The sequence below is a fragment of the Anser anser genome, assembly GCF_964211835.1.
Source record: "Anser anser genome assembly, chromosome: 3".
In the NCBI taxonomy this organism is placed as follows: domain Eukaryota; kingdom Metazoa; phylum Chordata; class Aves; order Anseriformes; family Anatidae; genus Anser; species Anser anser.
In genome coordinates, this window is record NC_139722.1 from 5,106,954 (window position 1) to 5,128,152 (window position 21,199).

A 21,199-nucleotide genomic window follows, 5' to 3' on the forward strand; every position below is an offset into this window, starting at 1 on the left:
AGCAATATTGATAAACTTGTGATCCCGAAGCAAAATACACTCCCTAGGTACCCTGACAGCTGCTGACAGTAAGGGACAATCTGCTCTGTAATAGCAATGCCTTTTAACAGTGGCACTGGCCAGGCTCCATCAGAGCTGCAACGGCTGGAGGACTCGCAGCTCCAGATCAGCCCCAGAAAGACTGCATGTATGCAGATTGCCTGGGAAGCACCGGTCCCCCTGTTTCCAGCCTCCCAGACCATCTGGCTCCTGGCTCGGACACCAGCCGGCGGGATGCAGGCGTCTGGGCAGGCTGGTGAGAAACCTGGCCCATGAGGCAGGCAGCTCTGGGGATCCAGCCCTTCACTCAAGCCACCCACCCCACATGTCCCAAGCAGCACAGACATCCCTTCAGCTGCACGTGCAGGAAGAAAAGACTCTGATTCTGCTCTTATTTGTTATGAGATGGGTAATGCAGAAAAGCATCACTCATTTCCATTCAACTCCTGTCTTTTCTCTTAGGTTTTGTTCTAGCCAAGTGGTGCCTCTTTTCTCCAGTCTCCCTGGGCTGAGTAGAAGATAAATTTGCAAAGTTTAGATCAGATGGCTGATGTTTTCTGCAGTGAGGGCTCAGCAATTTTGTTTGTTTGTCTGTTTGTTTGCTGGGAAGCAGTGCCACATTTGAATAAACTATGGCGCTTCTCAAAAATCACTGCTCTGCAGCCTTTAACAGAAGTCTGGCCTGTGCCACCTTTTGAGAATTATTTCATTCCTGTTGGTTGTAAAAAAGCTGAAGCAGATACTAAAGTTAGGAGTGCTGGAAGTGTTATCTCAGTTTGATGAGTGTCTCCTGAAAAGAATAAAGGGAACAATGTGGGGCTCCACTGATTACAGTGATAAAAAAACCAGCCTCATCATCCTCAGGTGACATTGTGTAAAGTCTCAGTCTACCTCTATTAAACCCACATGGCTCCCAGTAATTATTGCAGCTACGCTAATGCAGTTGGTATCTTCTGAAGATCATTGTCATTTCCAGTCTCAAGGGTAAATTTTATACGGTAGAGATAATTAGGACTGCTAACATGACCTTTTGCACAATACATCAATAATATCCTGTCCAGATACAACTGTATTATACAAAAAACACCTCAAGTTCCATGAAAACAGATCTGCCAGAATGACTTCTAGCCTTGATTTAAAAGCATCAGAATGTTACATCTCTCATAATCGATTCCCATATTTAATCATCTTCTCTGTTACGTACGTGTGCACTGCTCTGCTGTGATTTGCCTGCCTTCATCTTACAACCATTACTTCTTGTTATTCTTTCTTCAGCTGAAGACATCCTTCAGTAACTTCCCGTAAAGGAACATGGCACACTTCCTTACCGTAATTGGGTTACAGAACTTACACCATATTCTAGCCAACTTGTTAGAACTGCAACACAGTAAGCCTTAACGAGATATGTCTTTTCTTATGTTAGACTTTTTTGTGATAAGAAGAAACTGTAACATTGTAAAGACAAAGCCATCGTTGTATATTCCAAATTCAAACAGCAGTAATAATATTTTCTGGCTCCAGATTTATGTTTCCAGCTGGCTGAAGTGACTTGGCAACCGAAAGCATAAGCTTTGTTTCATTTCTTGGTATCAACAAGTACCCTTAAGGCATATTAGGGAGGTATGACAAAAATTTAGTAAATGCCAAAAGCAGTGAAGCGTAGTTATTGGCTTGCCAGCATGAGAGAAATATAATCGGCATTTTGTAAGTATGAATATAGAACAAGTCCTGGCATTACAAGCCGCTGTCAGTTAGGAGGATCTTCCTACTTTCCAGCATATATTACATTTTATGCCAATTTATTTTTACAATGTGGCTTAGAGAATGGAGGATTAAGCACAATGATGTGGCATAAAACAACATATGTGCATATATGTGTACACATTGTATATACGTTTTCTCATTCTACAGCATTGCACTTAACTTGGAATTCCTTGAGTTTGGGAAAATTAAGAATGAGTTCACTTCATAGCCTTCTTGGACGTTATTTTTACTGTCCTAAAAGTAAGTCTTTAAAATCCTTGTGGCTTTTCATCTCCTCCCTCCAGGATAGGGATGTCTTAAGGCCTTTGCACTTTTCATGCAGACAGAAATGAGTTTTAATTGAAGACTTTGGCAAAACCTAAAAATACTGTGGCAACTTGCTTCAGAAACCTAAATGTACATCTTCAGTATGAAATGCATAATAATGAATAAGACAGTCCACGCTGGATCTTCTGCCTTTGTTTGGGTTTGCTTGTGATTTTAACTGTCCTTTTCAATTCTGCTTCCACAGCTTCAGCTTTCAATGTCAGGTAACTGCATTCAATTTTCAGTGGCCAAGAAAGCATGGTCAGGAAAGAAAGTGAAATGAGTTTTAAAGACATTAGGAGATAGAAGGAGTTTGACACAGAGGTGGTACAACAGATCTTTCAAGAGCATTTTAACAGGAACACAGAAGCTGGTTTGTCATCCTATGGCTACTGAGCCCCATACTATTGGCAAGCTGTCTCAGAGCAGTGCTGAATGTCCGTCTGTGGCTCTTTGCTGGCTGCACAGATGATCCACAAAAATAAATGAACCAGTGGGAGCTGATGAAGATACCACAACCAAAATGTCCAGGTATCTAGCTACACATCCAGATCTTCATTGCATGACATAAAACTGGGCATGCGAATATTTTAATATGTGACTTCCTGGGCCCAAGAGCTTAGATTCCTCCATCAAAAATAATCAGGTATTAAATAGTTCAAATTCTTATTTTGCTGTTAACTTTGATTTCAGATTCCTCTACCAACACAAATGTCCGAGCTGTGGAGGTGAACTTCTGGCCTTACCTGTATCCTGGTTTTCTTCATTGTAGGTTTTGCACATCTTACACTTTGAGGGACAATAGAAAAAAAAAAAAATATATATATATATATATAGTCCATCTTTCCACTTTGCCCAGTTTCTTACTCTTGGCAAGTACTGACCCTAGAGGACAGGTATGGGGCTTAGCTCACTTCTTAGTTCAGCAGGTCAGATCACGAGCCAGGAGAAATATTTGCTGTCAATTCCAGACAGTGACCTTGAACAAAGTGAAACTCCATAAAGTTCTTTTTTCTTATTATGCAATTGATCAAACTCCAGTGAATAACAGACATATTGTAATAGATTTTCAAGGTCATCGGGTCCAAGCTAGTTTTCAGCCTCCCGGACTGTCTTGAGGTAGAGATTATAGGGGAAAAAAAAAAAAAAGAGTTTGAACCCCGAGCCAAATGTCTCCTTCTCTTTCTGCCATATTGCCGTAGAACACATTTCTATGGCTTTGATATTTTATCCTAACAGCATTATTGAGAAGTGGGATATATAGCTAGCAAAGTAAGGATTTATCTAGAAAAGTGGTCCACTGGAACAATAAAATAGTTGTGCCATCTTTTGTATGCTAGAGGATACAGAACCTGGTTATTTGATTAACCTGAACCCTCTGAACTGCTTAACCTCTCTTGCCTGTGCCTGCACAACTTGGCACAAAGAACCTCACTGCTCTTGCCACTGATAGAGATCTGTTTATGGGAGGTGGATGGTGGTGCAGAAGAGGAGCAGTCCCTCTTGGCCCAGTTGCGCTCTTCCGCATGCCTTCTGCCTCAAGCCCAGCTCCACTGGGTTGATTTAGGTTCTGCCCAAAACTCCTGGCCCCCATCCCATTGCCCCACAGCAGGAGCAGGCCCATCTTCTCCCACTTTCCACTGGAGAGATAAAGAGCCCAAGAATCCCAGGAAGTCAATCATGGACATAAGGGAATGTATGAGATAGGAGGTGTTTTCTGGGGAGGAGACTGGCAGCGGAGGAGTGTTCTGTACTCCCACTGCAACCCCACAGTCTGCTCAGCTGTCAAGAGGAGGTTAATGAAGGTTAACGAAGAAAGAGGGAAAGGTTTTCTCCCTGGAATAACTTTGTGAAATCATTTGCAGCTCTACACAACTTCATTGACTCTTCTTGGTCTCCTCCTAAAGCCCCCCTTCATATCCCTGGAGCTTCCTTCAAACCCACATCTTCATCCTCCAGAACCCCACTGACACTTCTTGCCACTCATCATCACATCTGTCTCTATAAAACTTTCACAGTTCTTCTGCCATGTTCACAAAATCTAATTTTGCCTAAGATATCTCGAATCAGGTCTGCTACAAGGCATGGGAAAAGATTTAAGATGCTGTGACAGCTTTACAGAAATTACTAACAGTTGCAAATATACTATTTCAAGTGAATGCAAGTGCTCATGAACATCTGTACTTGTATGTGTACATGCACAGTGGGGTGCATGATATAGCCTATGTGACAGAGACCAATACTGCTTGAGTCTTGTCTTTCCATTGCTCTAATTAGGTACTGAGTGGTAACGGAATTAACTTAAAACTGCTTCTACAGCTGTTTGACATTTCTGTTTATAACACAACCCATATAATTGTGTGTGAACTATTTGTTCATTTTGCTGAAAAAAGGGGGATCTAAGTTTGGAAGAAAATGTAGCTGATCAAGGGATATGTATCAGTGAGGTTTTACCGCTGCAAGACAGAGGTTCGGGAGACCTGAAATCTTGAATTTAGGCCTGGGCAAAACACAGATTTCCCAGTTATGTTTAGCAGGAAACCTTTGTTTTCAGTCTTCTAGAGGTATTTTCTGTAGCTGGTCAGAAAAATAGAGGGAAATAATTTAATTGCACCCAATAAATATTTATTTTGGAGTGATACATGTAGACAGTCTACAATAACTCTTTTCTGAACACTGAACTAAAACTGGCAGCAAAATTAAATTGCTTTAAGACATCACTTGAGATCAAAAACCAGTAACAAACCCAGGAAGCCAGGAAGCTTAGCTTTGCTCCTCTCTTGTGTTTAAAATTTTGTCTTCATTTGAAGATGTTCAATCAAGCATAGGCAGTGAAATTAGCATGCTTAAAAGCTAACAAACAAACACAAACAACAAAAAATAAGTAAACAAACAAAAAACACCCACACACATTCAAATTTTTTGTTTTTCTAAAGCTTTTACGTCCTTAGTAAGCATGTATTGGCCATTCTCTAATTATGGTTTTCTTTGGATCACTGCCATATCTGATAATTAGAGCATTTAACACCTGAAATTACACCTGCAACGTTGGCTGCAAAAGGCCCCGGGCTCACAACAAATTCGGTTCTTTCATCATTTCATACTAAGAGGGATGATCAGATGTCCACAAAATGCATCAGTATAAACCCTTTGAAAAGGTAAGTATTTGTAATTTGCTCATTGAGAGTTTAAGGATATACAGTGAAATTATAGAATTGCGTCAACATCCTACTGTTTGCTCTGTCTCTCTTTTTGGGGCAGGCCATGGGCATGCTTGCCAGAAACATTTTGAAAGTTCTGTTTTTCTTCATAGGTTGGATTTGCAGACCCAAAATGATGTAATTTAATCAGAGCTGTACTAGATCTAAAGAAATAGTATGTCCTAGGAAGTCCATATATCCTCTCCAGTGTCATAAAATGTATAGATATGCTTATATTTATCTAGGTTTTGGTTTATTTATTTATTTATTTTCAGATAGATCTTCTCCAGTGTCATTCAATGTATAGATATGCTTATATTTACCTGGGGTTTGTTGTTGTTTTTATTTATTTATTTATTTATTTATTTATTTCCTTCAGATAGTTATTTTTTGATGCAGAAATGACATACGTTCAATGGCCATTCTAATGCCTTCTCATCATCAGGACCTTGGACTGAATGATTAAAAACAAAGGATCTTGAGATTTTTCAGAGCTTAATTATCAGCTTCCTTCTCTACAGGTGATTTTTCAATTTAAAATTAGTTACCCATGCCCAAATATGCTCCAAAGCTGTCACTTAATGGTAGGATTCACATAGTCAGTGAGCTCTGTGGAGAGATATCAAAGCTAATGGCAGCGCTGAACCTCAAAAGTAAATTTATAGTACACTGTCATTGTAGTCTGTCCTAAAGTTGTATGTGTTAAACTAGTTAAGTGTTTTCTGGTAGTGAAATATGTAGCCGCAGGCAATGAGAAACAGGATTTTTAGGGACATTAAAATCTTTCTTACTATAAGTTATTTTATTTGAAGTGAGTTATAAGTAGATAAAATGTTCGGCACAGATACGATTTCAAATGATGGCACTGATTGATTTACTGCATTCAGCTCTGGAGCCCCTGATATAAGGACATGGACCTTATTAGAGCAAGTCCAGAGAAGGGCCATGAGGATGACCAGAGGGCTGTAGCATCTCTCCTACAAAGACAGGCTGAGGGAGTCAGGGTCTTTCTGCCTGGAGAAGAGAAGGTTCCGAGGAGACCTCACTGCAGACCCTGTGTCAGAAAGATAGCAAAGTTATGCTCCAAAAATATGAGTCAAAATTAAGCTATAGCATAGATATATTAAAATGGGAGAAAAACAGAATATGGAAGAAATACCAACACGAGGAGTTTCATTGAGCATTTCATCTTGAATTTATTCATGAATGAACTATTAATGTTCATTTTTTACCAGGATAAAAACTATTGCTTATAGTTTATAGAGGTTTTATAGAGGTTTAGTTGTTCTAGAAAAAGTTAACTCCAACAATCATTCCACCAGACTGCATAATGCTGAAAAAAACATTTTAGCTATTTTAATTAATTGTCACTAACTCTCTCTTTCTCTCTTCATATATATACATATCTATATATACAGTAGGTAGTTGCTATATAAGGTAATATACCTATGGTATATAGACATGTAGGAGAATATGGCTACAGAATATGGAGGTAACAGTCCTAATGACATAAGTAGCACACCTCTTCCAGAAAGGAGACAGATTGTTAAAGATTAATCAAACTTTACACTTAAAAGGGAAGCCCTGGTTAATGATCCATATTTCAGTTTCTTTCCTGGTATCTATCAACATTCTGTTGAGCACCTTATTGATATTCATTTATTCATCCTCACTGCAGTGCTGTGGGGCACAGAACCTCACTGTGCCTTTCACTTCAGTGATGCACTGAACAAGCAACAAAGGAACAGGTTTCCAAAAAGACATAGGGATGGAAACAAAATCAGAAGTAGAAAGCAAAAAGTTGTTCATGGTGAGGTCCTGCCTGAGAAGACCAAACATTTGAATTTCCTTTTAGGAAGAAAAGAAACCCAGCACTTTCCTTCCACAGTTCTTGTACCTATTTTGGCCACTGAAGTGCCATAGGGAAGTGGAACACTGGTAGCTGCATTCACGGGCTTCTGTTGCTGATATTTTACTTTGTTACATCAAAACGGTAGCCAGGTTTCACTGTGGAGTCCAGTTTACATGACGAACATATAACATTTTCAGAGAATGACAATAAAGACTGCTTCCTCAAATGACAAAGGCATGGGAACATCACCATTGTGAGTCAAAGCTGAACCTGGACAGGAAATGAATGACGTGCTAAGCTCTAGGGAATCGTACTGGTGCAAAATTAGAGACTGCTACAGTTCTGCAATAACTGTAAATTAACTAGGGGAGTTGGAGGAATGAGCTTTTAAAATCTAGCTCCTAATTCCCTGTAAGTTCTGTTTTAAATTTGCAAATATTTTCACAATTAAACAAAATGTGTACCAACACACACTTAATTTAAAACACAGATGGCATTTTGTTATCTATGGTCCATATGGACCAATATATTAGAGTGGACCAAGCCATTAAAACACCTGCTAATACTTATCGTATAACAGTCTATAACTGCATAAATTTATCTAAAAACATTCTTAGGTGACTGAGGATAGACTCCATTTTCATGCACTGACAGTGCAGATATCAAGTTTACGCTTAAAATTATTATTCAGCTTATATATTCCTCTCCAAAAGTAACTGATTCATCAAAACTTGAAAGCATGCTAAATTCAGCTAAAAACAAAGACCAGCAGCACCATTGTGCTTTCTTTTTATTAATTGCTTAAAGGTTTAAAGACTCTTATCCAGGTAGAGGAGGTTGTTCATTTTAAACATTATTATTTGGGTTATCAAATCTTGATTTCTATCATATTTAGATATCTACGTAAAATGAAGACATTAAACATTTTTGAAAATCTTCAGATATTACATATGTGGATGAGATCTCTGTATGTGTAGAATTAGGGAAAATGTAACACCTTTATCTTATTTAATAAATTCCCTTTTACATGAACATAGTCCCTTATTAATGTCTCATACATGTCTTATTAAAATCTAGTACTCTAGGCATGGTTAGAGTTGGGTCAGAGACTGATTTTTCTTATTACTGCATCCCGCTCAGTCCCGCATTGAACAGGAGACTGGACTAGATGACTCAAAAGTCTTCCCTCAAGACAACATTTCAGCAAATCATTCATCCAAATGAGCAAGGCATCAAGCAGGATATTTGAAGTACTTTTTCCACCTCAGCCACTACACTGCTAATTTAGTTAATGTTCCTACTTTGTACCTATTCCTATGTCTTAAGAGCATCATATTACTTAAATAGGTAATGATAACTCCTTTTAGTTTTGTTTTCCTTGTTTTTCATGATTCTTTACACTAGCTGTTGTAGAGTATATATCAACAGTGACATTTTCTTAATGATTTGTCTTTATTCCTAGATGGAGGAAAAAAAAAAAAAAAAGGAAAAGAAAGGAAAAATGAAGAGTCAGAATAATGGCACATATATATTCAGAAGATTCCCAAATCGGGAAAAATTTCTTGTCATAAGGGTGTATGATGCACATAGCACAGTTGGGGAACAACTACTTTCTAAATTAAGGTGTGTAAGGGTGGTAGTCAACCCTACAGGGAAAAATGACCTTTTCAATAATAATCTTGAAAATTTGAGTGGTTTTGGGTTTTTTTTGGTAGCTGTTGTTCTGTTGTCAATTTCTGTGGTTATATTTTGTGAACAGAATAAAATATTTGAGATTTAAAAAATTAGATGAAAAAGACAATTTCCCTTTTAAGATGTCTGTAAAGAGGAAAAATAAACTTCTTATATGTGTGTATGTATAAATATACATGCATATAAAACATATTTTATGATATATTCAATTTCTAATTAACTATAGATTGATATTCAAGAAATTTTTTATCTTAGTTTAAAAAAAATAGTTCCTTAAACTTTTGTCCTTTTCATCAGTGCTCCAAATGCAAGCACAAGAGAGTAATTGTTTTCTGTTCTTTAGAAATTAATCTTCAAATTTTTTGTATGCAAAGTAGGGAGTTGTAGTAAGTCCTGAAGTCATATTTCTTTCAGTTTTGGCAATCAGTGAAGTGAAAATCCCTTTGAAAATCTACTAACTTCCCTATTGTAGTTAAAAGAAGGAAATGGGTGTTTCCGGATCTCAATTCATTTCTTCCAACAGTAAATACTAAAATCTCACGTATGCATCATGTCATTAAAATGCCTAATTGTTCTCATTCACTTCAAGTGAATTCAAGTAACTGGTTGATATATAGACATCTATTTTTACTAGAATTCTGTGATAACACAGTTTAAGTTCTGGTGCTGTGTCCTGCTCCACTTCAAGTGATTTTTATACCACTCCTTTTATCTGTGATGATGGCTACACTTTACACAGATAAACTTGCAATAATATCCAGTTGCCACAGTTATTTCATCTTGGTCTGTAGTACCAAAATCAAAAACATGAATATATTACACAGATATAACCCCACCAAAAAAAATGTGAATCTCACGTTTTACCAATTTAAATCACATTTCTCATGTGAGAATGTTTTTAAGTGATCTAACACATACTTGACGCTCCATAGGTAGCCTTCATTCAGTGATAATTAATGGTAATTAATTAATTAATTCATTACAAATACAATTATTATGACATGATAGTAGTGTCCAAAGACATCAGTGAGGGATTATGGCACAAGCATGCAGGGTGTGTAGTAGAATGAAGCAACATCCTCTCCAAAGAGATTATGAATGGTATATTTTGAAACAGCATACTGGAGCAACAAGCAGGAAAACCCAAAGAAATGGTGAAGAGCTCTTTGCAAACACCTTAAGGAAGAGATGTCTGGTGCCACTGGCTTAGGTTTGCTGAATGTTTTATGGATACATGATGTGAGTTGTAAAGATATTGTCAGGACAAGCTAAATCTTTTTAATCTTCACTTGTAACTCTGGAAACCAGAAACTTAAGGTGAAACTCATCACAGAGACACTGTGATGTCTATCTCATGGATTGACTTCTTTGCTTGTATTAAGATAAAGATACCTAAAAAGGAAAAGCAAGCTAAGAAATGGCAGCAGGTAGTTGAAAACATAATCTGTCTGTTGACATTGGTTAATGTACTTTTTGTGTCTGTGCAAAGAGGAATCAACGTTTAAAAGACACATTACTACTAACACATTGTTGATCATCTTAAAAAAAAAAAAAAAAAAGTCAGAATGGGACTGAACTAAACTCCAAGGAGGAGATAACTAAGAGAGGACATAACTAATTCTGGGTATAAAGTATGCCATATCAGCAACATGAGTTTAGGAAAATTATTGCCACTCTTCAGAGAAAAGATTTCAAAAAGTAGTGTCTGATAAAATATGCATCCTATATTTAGGATCTGTAAACTAGAACCACATGGAGTGTTCTGCAAGCAAATTAAATCAGAGAAACTTTTCACTGATCATTTCTTTACTATATTTACTTCAGCATTTTGAAAAGTAAAAATTACGTTTTCTAATGTATATCATAAAATAACAGTTCATTTTTTTCTATAGATCTTCTATCAACATTTCTGTGAAAGAAGACAATTGAAAACATTATTTTTATTATAAGCAGTATTTTAGTTAAAGTGGTTCTTTAAAACCACCTCTTGATTTGGAACATAATTGTTGTTAAACAAGATTCCTCCACTCCTTGTTGTCTGTGAAAGAATCAGAACTTTTCCTGCTGTAATTACCATAATAAAAAATAGAATGCACTAACATTTACATTTATTTTATCCAAAGATTTAATACACCCAATTTCACCTTTAAGCAATTACAGAAGATGGATTTGGTACTAGGTGAGACTGGACTCCACTGCAGAATACACACGTTACAATAATCTATCTTTATTAGATAGTTAAAACAGCCAGTACAACGATTATTTGTTCTCTGCACAAACATTGCCATTTTTAAAATTTAAGAAGAATTCATTATCTATGTTACCAAAGATTTAGATCCTCTTAATTAAAGCTTCTGAAAATTATTAGAAGCTTTCAATAAACATCTGACAGATTTTAATCATGTCATTTCACATAAATTGTGGTTAACTGCTTTGCCATCAAACCCATGGGCTTTGCTGAAGACATTAAATTTTGGCTTTCATAGAAAATGTCTAACATCTTAAATCCTGTGTTCAGTATAATTTTCTGTAATGGACAGAAAATGACTAGCAGAATTAGAATCTACAAATTCAGGGTATATTTATATGTTTCATTTTACTTTAATTGTTTTAAATCAGTTTTAAAACTTTTTTTTTCACCGTCTGACACTAATTAGCATTCTGAAGAAAAGATTATTACAGCCGATGACTAGGCCACCCCTGCAGCCCCCCTGCTACCAAAACCTCACCACAATACATGTACTCTGAATGACATGAGTGCCTCAAAAAGAGCACTGTTGATTTAAGGGGTTGCCTCTGTAACTGTTTTATAAAGTGAGTGACCCAAAATCTATAAAAAAAATAAAATTAAATAAAAAAAAATCAAATTTGACTGGTGAATGGGGCTTAGATTCAAAAAATAATAATGATAATAATAATAATGAAGTCAAATCTAAATTTTTAGTTCATCTTCAATAACACACTGCTTGAAAGTTAGGGCTGTTTAATTCAGGGAACGTTCTGCAATGCAAAGCAAGGAATGTTGTATACACAATATGAAATTGTGAGTAATAAAGAACCACCAAAACTGAGCCAACTTGAGGCAGCAAGTACATATTGTTTAGTGCTTCTTGGCACAGATATGTTAACTTGGGTATGTGTGAAATTTCCTTTTACCACGTCATGTTCTGGGTTAACTCGTACTACACCTGCTGGTGTGTCTTTGTGGTGCAGACATAAACTGAGCATTTTAATCTCTCCCTAAAATAGACCCTTTTTAAGTTGCAAATTTTGTTAGAGAATAGAATGATTCATTACAAGTCCTCAGAGCAAAGGTCATTTCCTAACACTTCATTTGAGCTTTAGCAAATATTTGGATTCTGAGCTCCACCTACAAGATGTACTGTCCCACCTCATGCAACATTAAAGGCTGTGCTCTATGTACCTACATTACACTCCATGAACAGAGGGATAGTGAAAGACTCTGTCTCCTGCTTGAGTGAACACATTCCCAAAACCTGCAGCTGTACTAATGAATACAACAGTGCTGGGGCACAGGGCTTTGCACTAGAATTTTTTTTTGTCTATGCTGCTGAATTTTTAGAAAAGTCTTTGAAGGTGTTTGGGCTTGAATCTATGAGCATTGTCACATACAGTTACTAGGCAGTGTTCAGGAGCAACACCAGATCACGTCTGAGCACTCCCTCTTTCAGAGTATGAATGGGGCAGATTGTGGTAGTTGCTCTCACAGCAGCAGAATAGGAGCGGACAATATTTAGCTTACCCAGCTAGTCTTCCAGTAGTGAGGGATCTGTTGGCATGCCCATGCCATCTGTAGATATGATAGAGTGCAGATAATACATGTAATGCAAAAGTCCCAGTGCAAGGGTGTTGCTGAAATGTCTCAGGTATAACCTTCAAGAAGCAGCTTTGGTAACACACTTTTACATAGAAATCTAATGGACAGGATGAGTTTGTACCCCATAATTTACTGAAACTATTTCAGGTCAGGAGAATTGAATCATGGTCATCTCAGCTAGTGTACTGTTAGCCTGGTTTCCATGCAATCATGATATCTAGTCAATTTTCATCTGTATATCTCTTTGACGGTCAATATTCCCCTTAACAACACTTGAACACGCTGTCCAACCTACTGCACTTGCCAAAAATGAAGTATTTTACTGGCTGCAGTTATACTTAAAACTGTACCTGTAGGCACAAGCCATGCTATACTATTAAAACTTTTTTGACTTCCAAAACCAGGCAGCTAATACAAATGGCTTCTCAGGACTGGTCATTGGTCCATGTTAGCTCTCAGATCACACCCAGGAATAATTTAGGAGGATGCAAATTGTCTCAGGCCAACATCAGACCAAGAGCCATGCTAACACATCAGTCAGTGCCAGATCTCAGGTCTATTCCCTAGCCTTGCTTTGCTTCCTGACACCGAGCTGATAGCAGGTATTCAACTTCTAAAATTATATGAAACTTACTGACTAGATAGAGAGTAGAAATGGAAATTTGTGCCCCTAACAGGAGAAAGATGATTATAATCTTGCAGCTATCTAGACACTTGGTCAGCTGGACTGCTGTAGATTTCCCTGTATCAGCTGAGCTCCGTTGGCTGCAATGTAATTTGAAAACCTAGCACACACCTGCATGTAGCTACTTAAGTACAGATATATTAATCTGCCAATCACAGCTTCAGTAGTTCCACTATTCATATAACTACCATTTAGTAGAGATATCATTGCAGTACAAAGCTGTGGTAACACATCAATGAGCACAATATATTATGCCTCGGTTTTCAGAGATATTACAAATTTGGTAAAAACTTCCTTCAGTCATTAATAATTATAGTGTTCCTCTGTTCAACCATGCAGTCTCCATGTCATATGCAACCTAGAAAAAGCTAACTCAGCTATTGCTTCATTCAGCAATAAAGCTGCAATTAATAGGTTTCATTCTTACAGTTAGAAAGCATTTGTAATAATTAGCATAGTAGGCTGGGATTATAATTAAACATGTTCTGATCATGCAGCTGTGTAGGATTCCAGAGCTGTCGGTTAATGAAGCTCAATATGATACTGTCAATAACAAATCTGATAATTGCTTACAGGGCAATGGCAAGTTTAACAAATGTTCCTTCATGCAAGTAGTGGATAGAAATTGCTTTCAGCCAATTATGCCTTCAATTACTTTGGATGAATGAGGCAGGAACTTGTAGCCTATTATAAACCCAAATACATCATTATTAAGTAAATATTTTGACACAGTGTTGAAACTGACTTCTGTAAAAGCATGTATAATATTTATAAGCATTGAAAAGGTCACATATTGTATAATCATAATTCAGTGCCAGCTACAGGAAATCCATGATGAATCACTGCAGTAATATTTTAATTCTGGGAACAGTCAGTAGTTTTTTGAAATGTTATAAGAGATGATATGACTGATAAATACCTGTGTCTTGTAATACCTTTAAAAAGAAGGAAGCAAAACAACAAAACAACAGGAAAACATATGTAATTATCATGGAATAAAGTGTATACTAATATATACCATGCTGGTAAAGCCATATCCATGTATTTTGGAGTAGAGTTTCATATCACATTATATCCTAGAACAATTTTAATAAAAATAGGAAAAGATTTATTGTTTTGGCCTTCCAAAGAACAAAAAATATTGGGGAGTGGCAGAGAGGGAAGGGGGAAGGATCCTCTAGCTACCCTGCAGATTCATTTCACGTGGCTCAGGATCAGGCTTTGCAGTTCTTGCTTCATCCTTGCTTGAGGAGGAAATGCAAATATGAGATTATCCTCCACTTTCAGGAGAACTAGTTGTAAAACAGCACTGAGGGGTCATGGAAGTTTCTGTCTTCGGGGGAACAAACTGATATATGGCAATCTGGTGCCAGCAGAGTTACTATAAAGGTTAGACTTATCCTGTGCAACATCTTAGTTTCTCTGGTTTCCATAAATTATTTGTCCTCAAAGCAGGAAATAAGGTCTGAAATCCTATAGCACATGTTAAGTGAGAAACTAGACCAGAAAACAAGTGGTTTATTTCAACAAAACATTGTTGAATGTCCCATGCTCTGTGAAAAGAGATTTCTGTTGAGTATATATTGATTATAAACTGTGTGCACAATTAATTTGTCTCAAGAGAAAACAGATCACTTGAATACCTGTATATCTCTTTATTATAGCACCACTTAAAGTCTACTGCACTTCAGTCTTATTCTATTTTAAAATAGTGATCCAATGGCAAATCCTTGAAATATTTTTATAACTGAAACTGAGCTAGTAAACTAGATTTTTTCATTTTAGTTTTTCAGTTTCTAGGGAACTAATTGAAGCAAGCAGAAGCCTTCTTTAGGTACCTTTCCTTTTAAAATATAGACTTGTTAGCCACTTGTTTTGGAATTATGCTTCATTGTTCAGCATGTATTGTCCCTTTCCTGGAATGCTAGGGCAGATAGGAGGGTAGAATAGACTTTTGCTATTAATGTTATGAATGCATATAGCATTTGAACTTTATGTGTTAAACCTTTATGGTTACACTCTGAATAGTAGCTCTTCATGAATGCAAATTTTTGCATTACTGATTCCTCTTCTCAAATTTCAGGTTAAAACAACATACCATGCCATTAAAAAACAAAAGGTATGTTGCGTCCTCATGATTCAACAAATGCAACAAGTTAGTCTTCTGTTTATACCAAGTGCATGTGATCTCATAGTCTCAGTCTTATCATTTCTGTATTATCTGCTGCATATTTATTACTTCCAAAGTAGTCCCCTGTTTACAATCAAGAGAAAGTATATATAAAGCTTGCAATTCCTTTGAACCAAACAGGCAGAGAATATGTGATCCACCTACAAGCCTCTGATTAAGCTTTGAACTTTCTGATATTTGGGTAAGGTAGTGCTGCCTTACTCGAACATGGCTTTCAACTTGTGGTCCAAAAAATTCAAAAGTCAAGCTATCGCAGTCTACCTTAACAAAACTGTAAATTACCCTTTTTTGCTAAGTATTACAGTGCAGTTTTCAAAATAACATTTCATAGATCTGGTGTCCCAATGGGATTTCTGGGGTCTTCTAGACTTACTTTCAGCTCATTACAAGCTGCATAGTCTACTGCACTCTTGCAGCTTCGTGTAATTCCATCTTCCACTATGGACCTGTGTCTAAACTGCTCAATGCTTTTAAGGTAACGTTTTACTCCATAAACCTGATTTTCAACAACATTGTCCTTTACATCGCCACTTCTAAACACAACAAATGAAGACAAACCTAAGATACATAGAAATAGCAGCACATTTTTATGTCCATTCTATAAAGATATCAATAAAGTTGAATGTTGCTGAAGACAATGTTGTGTATACATGGTTGAAGACTGACATACTTTTTCTAGAAATTTTCTTCATGGATTGAATACAGGATAACTGTTGTCATTTCAGGTTATTGACTTCATTGACTTCATATTTACTTGTTCTCTGGATGATGTAGCTTTTTTTTTTTTTTTTTTTTTTTACTGTATAAGATCTCTTTCCTCTGCAATAAGATCTCATTAAAAAGATTAACAATAATACTTCCATAGTCACCAAAATCATGATGTTGATCAATCTCAAACCATTCTATGGCAGTAACTTCACTTTGTTACTGTCCAGTGTTCTTATAAAACCACTGATAAAAGACCAGTTAACATCATGAGCATACCACAAGGGAAATTACTTTTGTTACTAAAACAAAATGAATCATCTTATTTGTATTAGAAATCAAACTTATCAAGTTTATTTTTAGTATTTCAGAATGAAATATAATCTTTTTGATTATATTTAAAAAAAAAAAAGAAACGCTGATACTGTGTATCTTTTTGTGTGTGTGTGTCACTGAACATTTTAAATTGTTCAGATTAAAACTTCTACCATGTGATTGCTGCATGGTAAGCTGCTGTACACATTGCTCTTCTTTTGATTTATCTAAATCAACACAAATAGCAAAAAATGCATGAACTTAAACAAATGCCAACCATGTTAGGAAAAGAACGAAGCCTGTTTCAGCATTAAAAATTGCATGTTTTTACTTATAAAATTCTCTCAGTTTCAGCCACTGATTTTTGCCACCATTATCTTCCTTGCAGAGAGTATGTCCTTTCCCTGTTTTTTCTGGAACTCTTACTTCTAGTGTCCCCCAGAATTTTCCTGCTGACGTGATGTCCTAAAAGGCAACGTATTTTTTTTCCTCACTAACGTCCTCCTACAGTCTACAACTATCAGATGTCTTTTCATTCAGACAGCCTAACAGCTTAATATTTCTACCTATTTTCAAGCCAGTTGTTCTCAGCTTAGTTCTTCTTTTCTTAGTTCTTCTTTTCCATCCTGCTCTTCAGATGGTGTCAGATCATGAGCATTTAAACTTCTATCAGCTGTCATTTGAAAAATTATATTAAATTTTACTGAGGCTAACAAAGCCTGAAAAATTGCCCGAAAGCTTTGTTGAGATGTAAACTCTGGAGAATGCAAGGAAAATCCTTAAAGCTATGTGGGAACAGTCATACTACGAGAGTGTCTTCAGCTGGTAAGCAGTCAACATGATAAAAAAACTGCCCTCCCAACATGCATGTAGTATTGGAGAGAATACAAAGATAGATAGTACACAAAGCACAGCTGGTAAACTGTGCTCCCCAGCTGGCAGAGTGACTTTTAGGGCTCATATTGTTTAGCTATACTTTCATATATGCCAAAGCTATGCAAATCTGTCATAACGTTGTGTGAATGATTAGCACAGAAGGGCCCCAAAATCAAGAAGTGGATCCTTGTTTGTTCTTCAAACTTCATATCAGTACTCTATGTAGAAATTGTTTGTCAAGGACAATTTAATACTGTGTTGATTTTTAATCCCATAAAAGATAAAGGTAATGCTACTTTTAATCCATTTCTGTTTGTCCACTAAAATAGACATTAAACATTAGGATTATTTAAATACGACACTCCCTTTGGAGATGCTGAGAGCCATTCAATCTTAAGCCAGGCTGAGTTGATCATGACTGCTGATTGTAGGTGTATATTTGATTTTAATTGACAGGCAGTGCCTAAGTAAATAGCAGGGATTAGCTAGAACTTGCAGCACTGTGGTACAGACAAAAAAGTGGAAGAATACCTATTACAAAGAATGCCTTCAGAATACACACGAGACTCTTCAGGTCCTAAAGCCTGTAGTACCATTATGGCCATGATAATTTATTGTAATATCAGCAAGTAAATTAAACCAGAGACAACTTCATATTCTGACTGTATTTTTTTCCTGTATCAGCTCCCAGTAAGAGAATGTTACGAACTTCTCTTATACTGCTGTAATATATTAGGTAGTGTCTTAGTAACATTCAGTTATCTTGGCTATTTTGAATAATCTGTAGCTGCAGAATCACCAAAACCTCAGTATATGTCAAGCCCTTTTTCTGTTCCACATACACAATTGAAGATGCTGAACTCAGAAGATTCACAATCACATCTCTGTACAAATGAGTTTATCTTTATGTCTACATAAGATTGCAGTTCCCAGCAATATATGAGTAAAGGTAACAATGATGTGGTTTTTTAGTTCAAAATGGGCCTCAATTTTGCATCCTTAGCCAGAGATTTCAATTCTATGAGTGCTGGGCATTTTGAATCTATCAGTTTTCTGATGAAAAAAATACAAAATACACAGCAGAAAGGTTGAATGACCCACCGACATATTTATTTTAGCATTCCAACACTCCTTTATAGGAGCTTGTGCAATAGAATTGTTTCTGATGTAGGACTGAGACAATTTGTATAGTGTTCTATTTATCCCATGTTTTGGACATCAAGATAGCTCTGATTCCTCCTATGTAAGCAGTCATCCCTTTAATAATGATTAGACCTTTTTTGAAAAATTATTCATATTCAAAATATCATTAAAAAAATTCCCTGTGAAAACACATGCATTAAAATCCCATTATGATCAGAAAAGTGTGAGAAAAATGTTAAAAGTAACCTTTTTCCCACCTTTTCCTGAATGAGGATGAACTGGAGCACACATTTCAGTTCTTTGCAGAGCTATAAATATGGCTTTGGTTTCTTTGTTAAAATAATAATAATAATAAATGGAGCAAATAAAAACAAACTATAAGAAGTGCCCATAAATGTTATTTGACAGTTGTGAACAAGAATCTTCTGTAATGTTGCAGGCCTGCTGTGTCTCCTTCAGTCAGACCTGCATTCAGCTCAGATTCGTGGCCCAGTGGGAAGAGGATCCTCTCCACATGATACACAGAAATTTTCTGTACTTTTTTTGCCAGTAAGAATATATCAACCTAAGGTATCACAGTGTGTGATGGCTGATGACTTGTTCTTATTCTAGAGCAAGAACTGACCTTTAGCCTGGTGAGGAGAGAGAGCTAGTTATGGATGCCAAGTTTGGGAGTCACACAGGGTATTTGGACTCTTGGATTGTGACAGTTCATGTTGTGAGACAGCAATTGCTCAAGGAAATTGTACTGGTCTTTAGTTATCGCATAACTGGTAACAAACCATAACCAAACACTAATTATCAACTTGAGGTTTTCCTCACGTTTCACCATAGTAAAATCAGGAGTAGATATGACCTGTATGGGATAGTAAAATTATTCAACTTTGGGGGTTGTTTTGCAGTAGTAGTATTCAACCTGTGGCTTGTAAATCCATCAAAAGCTATTCACTAGAACTGGAAACTGCTAATAATCCCCATATATCCTCCTCCAGCAGCTAACTTCACTGTCTAATTGATGCACAGAACATGGATGCCTCAGAAGAAGAAAAAAATAATAATAAAAAAAGACAGCAATGTCTGGGCTATTCCCATAAGATAAGATACAATTGCGTAGTCTGCAATCCACTCTGCCTACACCCAAGCTGCTACCATGACACATTGCAGTTAGGAGCAGGCAGGAATATTTTTGTGTACACATACTGTGTAGTATATGTAACATAAGCCCAAAGCAGTGGGTTATCACTGACTACTTCATTCCCAGTAAAGCCAACATATCCAGGAATCATCAAGGGAGTTTTCCATGCCCAAATTTTTTACACTGTGAGGTGAAGTATCTTACTTTATCTATATAATCTACAACATATAGTCCATCAGTGCTACAACTGAGGCTATATCTATATAAGTGATGTAAATGTTGCCAGGCCTGTCTTCTGATCTTAAGGCCAAATCACTGGGCCCAGCTACAGCTGTTACACTCCACACAGCATGGATGGATCCCAAACTATGTGTGGGGGATGGTCCTTGGCCCATGGTAACTCCTGAGTTATGCACTGGAATTGTTTAGACAAAGCTTAACAGCCTGAACTCCAGATATAGCCCATGCTAACAGTTTAAGCAATAGGCATTGCACTGCTCTGCACCGTTTGGGATCATGCTCTTTCCTTATATAATGTACAAATATAAATATAGAGGCTGATACCCACTAACCGGAAAGTTGCAAAAGCTGGAGTTGATGGAAAATGTCATGAAAACATTCCATAGCATGGGATTCATGTGCAGCTGGGCCAAAGCACTTGCCAAGCAGACTTCTCCAGTATGTATTTTAACTTTTCTTACAGGGGTGAAAATCAGATTTTGTGTTCAGCTCCTGTAAGGCAAATGGTATCTTTGTCTGGAGCATTTCAAAATGAATACCCACAGCCAACCTTCACTGTCAAGATTAAGAAAATCCCTTCCTATATTTGCATGCATTTTAGTCATTCAGTAAAGTCACACCCTTTGATCCTTCAATTATGTCTTTTGCAAGATAGTTTTACAGGAACACTCTAGATGATTAAACGTGTTCAGGGAATTCAAAATTGTTTTTTGTTTTTCAGAGATGAGTCTACCAATTGTGCTCATCTGAACAGTTGCTGGCTTCTGGCTGCCTTGGACAGGTATGAGTTCAAAAGTTGAGGTACCCACAGAAAGCTGCAGGTTTTTTAGAAACCCTTTGAGGAGGTCTGACACTTGGCCGCCAGGAATATTTCTCATGGTCCTGGAAAACTGCCAGTATTGCTGGAAAACAACTCTTTCACCTAAATTAATATTACATAAGATCTGAAAATTTAAATAAAGCTCTAATTGCATTTTAGGATTCTGATGCAGTTTATGCTGCTTAGTCTATTGACTTGCAAGAATAACAAGGTGAGGTCACTGTCAAACATACTGACGTACTATGATGAATAACAGCTAGCAAAATGCTGATGATACATTTGTTAAAGATGTTGCACATGTTTCTGGAACAGTGTTTTTCACATGCTTTAATACCAGAAGCCTTGCAGAGTCAATTTTTATTGATCTTCTGCTGGGGACAATTAAAAGTTTGCAACCA

At 36.8% G+C, this 21,199-nt stretch overlaps 1 long non-coding RNA gene across 2 annotated transcripts; it reads left to right on the forward strand.

Moving 5' to 3' along the window:
• Positions 1 to 4,411: 4,411 nt before the first annotated feature.
• Positions 4,412 to 11,005, forward strand: LOC310897489. 2 transcript variants are annotated; one of them, XR_014582342.1, is made up of 4 exons: positions 4,412 to 5,267; positions 5,689 to 5,830; positions 8,302 to 8,508; positions 8,624 to 11,005. It is a non-coding gene; the product is annotated as an uncharacterized lncRNA (long non-coding RNA). The 2 variants fall into 2 exon arrangements; XR_014582341.1 differs by having other exon boundaries at positions 8,302 to 11,005.
• The last annotated feature ends 10,194 nt before the right edge of the window (positions 11,006 to 21,199 follow it).